The following is a 4,144-nucleotide window of genomic DNA, read 5'->3' as shown; positions in this document are numbered from 1 at the left end:
TTTACAGATAAGGAAACGAGAGCCTAAAGATATTAAGTAATTTTCCCAAAGCCACACAGCTAGTAATTCAAACCAACCATCAAGTCTTTTCACAAAAAAACGTATGTAATTACAATTCCTAGAGTTAATCTGAGCTTTGTTTTGAGTGCCCTGTGAGTCCATAGGGCTTAATACTTAAGCAGCCACATATGACTTAGCATTATTTTCAGTAAGAAACTTAGAAGACAATGATGTACTAGAATTTTAAAAATACTGCTGTTTCTTTTGATGTAATAGCCTTCATACTAACAAATGTTTATTAATGTGGTGATTAACTAAATGCCAGCATGAGATTTAAATATCCATATTAGAAGAACACCCTATCAGGGGCAGAGTAACACAAACCTAACCAACATAACTCCACCTCTTCTGGTCCTTTAACTGTAAACAAATTGCTTCAACTTTCACAGATACAACTGTAGGACTGGTAGTTCCTGTCTCTTATGGTAGCTCTGGCCATTAGAAGTGGGAAGCCCATCGTAAAAATTCAAAACGTACTATTATAATAAAAGGTCTATCAGTGCAGCTAAAGCAGCTCCTCTCCCTAGGTAAGCACAATGACACCAAATGCATGAGCCTGACGCTAAGTGAGAGCGCACAGTATGAGATTCACCTGGGGTAGCACTGAGCAAAGGTGAGCTCCCAAAACTTTGCTGAGCCTCCCCTGACAGCATGTGACTTAGGAAAGCAGCCATGTTTTAAGGCCTGCCAACTATGTCCATCTGACGTTGGCCTTGATACAGGTTAGGAAACCAAAAGATTCACTTCCTGCATCATGTTACCCTTCCATCAGATATCTACCTTCTACCTGTGCACCTGTGACGTAATGTGCTGACACATCGACAAACCACAAGAGAGAAAATAAGACTTGGCAAATGGAGCATAACCAAATCAGTGCTTTGAAAAGGGATATTAACAACAGCAGATAGCAGGTCACCTTCTAAAGGAGCTAGGCTACCCCAGCTTTGACCTGGAACCAGGTGATCAGCTAGAGAACATTGCCTTGGAGGGTAACACGTGACTTCTACTCACATCAATGATTTTCTAACAAATAACAAAGTTGAATTATCTTTGTTTTCTAAGAGTGTGGACATGTTGTGAAGCCTTATTCCAGGATTTCATGCCCTCCAAATCGTTTATTCCCTAAGTACAATATTTAAGAAAATCTCAGCGGCCATTCTCTGATATTTCATTATTCTGCTCCATCTGTATCCTATTACCCAACTTTATCTCCTTCAAAGGCATTACAATATAATATTCTTCCAATGTAACAACAAAACAAAAATGTATCAGATACTTTGGTCTACATGCTGTACTCACATTTCAGAATTAAAGAAAATCAAGCCATTATTACAAGTAATGACAAATCAGAATTGTCTTCTTTGCCATTTTTATTACATTTCCAAGTCAGTAGTGTTATAATCAATGAAGCATTAATTTGTATGCATTCTATGGTAACTCATTCAACAATACTGAAAACCATTATTGCTGGGTGCCACACCAGGTGCTAGAGATTCATTAGTGAGATGTCTTAGCACTCGTGGAGAAACACACAACACAGTGATTAGTTGGGTCCCGGGACTTGGAAGCCAGTCTTTCTGAGGTCAAACGCTGGTCCTTTAAGCTTCCCAGCTGTGTGGCCTTAGGAACGTAAAGTAAGTTCTTGATGTCTCAGTTTCCTCATCTATTATAATAACAGTGTCTGTTTCAGAGGGTTTTTAGGAACATTAAATGAGATAATATTTACATTATGTTTTATGTTTACAGTTTATCATGGAGGTGTACCTGATACATAGGAAACATCATGTAAATGATCATTAAAAATGAAACTCACTTTCTAGTGAGGGAGTATCATAATAAACAAATAAATAAGAAAATTATAGTCAATGGGACAAACACCAAGCAAACCATTTACAATATCATTAAAACACACTCATTTCTGTCAGTGGCAGGCTAGGTTATTCGGATGAATTCTCCTGCTGAGAACAACTGGGCGCAGAAACAACTCCAGTTTTGACAGTCCCTGGAGCAAAAGGGAGCAATTAAACCCAAGGTTAACCAAAAATAGATTAATAGGAGATTCTCCTAAATCAGGGTATGGGCAAACCAGAAGTAAACCATACCCATATCCACCCACAGGACTGCACGGACAGTTAAGTTACTTTGGCACAAAAAAGATCTGGAGGTTGTAGGGGAGGGAAAAATGAATGGACTGATCCCTGGGAGGGTGTGACTATGGGCTAGCAGTGCCCCTGTGGATCAGTTGTTTTGTCCAAGAAACCTCAAGCCACGAACTCAGTGTTCATGTCTGGTGACTCCCCTAACCTCTTGAAAATCCTTTCTAGAGTAAGTCACCTTTGTCTTAGGCCTTAAATTTTCCAAAAGTAATTTTTAAAGTAGAATGAGTAACACACGATAATATCTAAGAATATCAAGAAACAAGACCCTATGAGTGGAAACTGGCAGAAAAAAAAAAAAAAAACAGACCAAAGAAACACCTTCAAAGACTTCAGATTTTTGAATTATCAGCCAAAGATTATAAAATAACTATGTTCAGTATGTCTAAAGTTTAAAAATACAAGCTTAAAAATATCTTCAAGGAATAGAAAAGTATAGTGTCCTAACGTATTTGAAATAAGACTAGACAGAACATTTAGAAAAGAAAAAGTTAAAATGTATAAATTAATGAAGGAATTTAACAGATGTTTAGATGCAACAGAAGACAGAATTAATGAACTGTTACATAGATCAGAAAGAATTCTCTAGAATGCATCAGAGAAGGCAAAAAATAAAAGAGTAGGTTAAGAAGCATGGCAGGGTAGACTGAGAAGGTGTAACAAATGTCTAATTGCAATTCCAGAAAAAGAAAAGAAAGAGGGCCAGGCTGGGTGGCTCACACCTGTAATCCCAGCACTCTGGGAGACCAAGGCCAGCAGATTGCTTGGTCCAAGGGGATCAAGAACAGCCTGGGCAACATGGCAAAACCCTGTCTCTACAAAAAGTACAAAAAATTAGCCAGGTTTGGCGCCTTGTGCCTGTAGTCCCAGCTACTCGGGAGGCTGAGGTGGGAAGATCGCCTGAGCCCAGGAGGTCAAGGCTGCAGTGAGCCGTGATCGCGCCACTGCACTCCAGCCTGGGTGAAAGAGTGAGACTCTGTCTCGAAAAAAAAAAAAAAAGAATAGAATGGGGTGGAGAGTATGTTTGAAGAGATAATAGTTGAAAACTTAAATAAGAAGCCTATAATCCAGAGCTGTGGGACCATGGCAGTAGCAGAGGAACAGAATCCAGAGGATGGAGAAGAGGAAGAAGGAGGAGGGAGAACAGCTGGTTCTCATGGAATTGTCAGGAATTGTTGATTCAGACTTTCTCTCGAAATGTGAAAATAAATGCAAAATTTTGAGAATTGACACCAAGAAGCCCTTTCTTCAAGTGGACAGCTATGTCTTGGCTGGGGAGTCTGAAGACACTCTTGGGACCTGTGTTATATTTGAAGAAAATGTTGAACGTGTGGATAGAGAGGGCAAGGAGTACACAGTGCTAAAATACAAGTGCCATACAGGGCAGAAGTCAGCATAACAAGAACTCTTCTGACAGAGAAGGAAGGAGGAGAAAACAGGTGGGGTGGAATGGCTGCAAATCAAGGATAAGGATTTCTCCTCTAGACCCAGCATGATTTGTAGCTTTCTACATAAAAATGAAGATGAAGAAGTGATAGCTTTGGCCTCAGATAAACCTTTGGAACTGGAAGGAAGATTCAAACCTGAGTCGTGAACAGGAGAAGCCGCTGCACGTGAACATAGAGGATTGTGGTCCTCCTCGTGACATCCCTTCTGAGACAGAAGGTTCTGTGTTTATAGAAACTCAAGATGCTGCCTTAGAAATCACTCCTAGATGAAATGTTTCTCATAATAACGCATTATGAGCTTTCTAGTGTTCTTATATAAAGGTAACCAGCTGTATAGCTTTCAGCTGTTCACTATTTTATTGTGTTTTGTTGGCTATACACACATATCCAGTCACATCACAGCTTATTTTACCAGAATCACTCAGGAACAGACATGAATTGAATTTTTTAAAATTCAGCTTAAATGACTTTAGGGACAGT

General features: G+C 39.4%; 1 pseudogene; it reads left to right on the top strand.

The window, feature by feature from the left end:
- The first annotated feature begins 3,299 nt into the window (after positions 1-3,299).
- On the top strand, positions 3,300-3,934 carry LOC100601181 (annotated as a pseudogene).
- The last annotated feature ends 210 nt before the right edge of the window (positions 3,935-4,144 follow it).

The sequence above is a fragment of the Nomascus leucogenys genome, chromosome 17 (genome assembly GCF_006542625.1).
Source record: "Nomascus leucogenys isolate Asia chromosome 17, Asia_NLE_v1, whole genome shotgun sequence".
In the NCBI taxonomy this organism is placed as follows: Eukaryota; Metazoa; Chordata; class Mammalia; order Primates; family Hylobatidae; genus Nomascus; species Nomascus leucogenys.
This window is presented reverse-complemented; position numbering and strand designations above follow the sequence as displayed.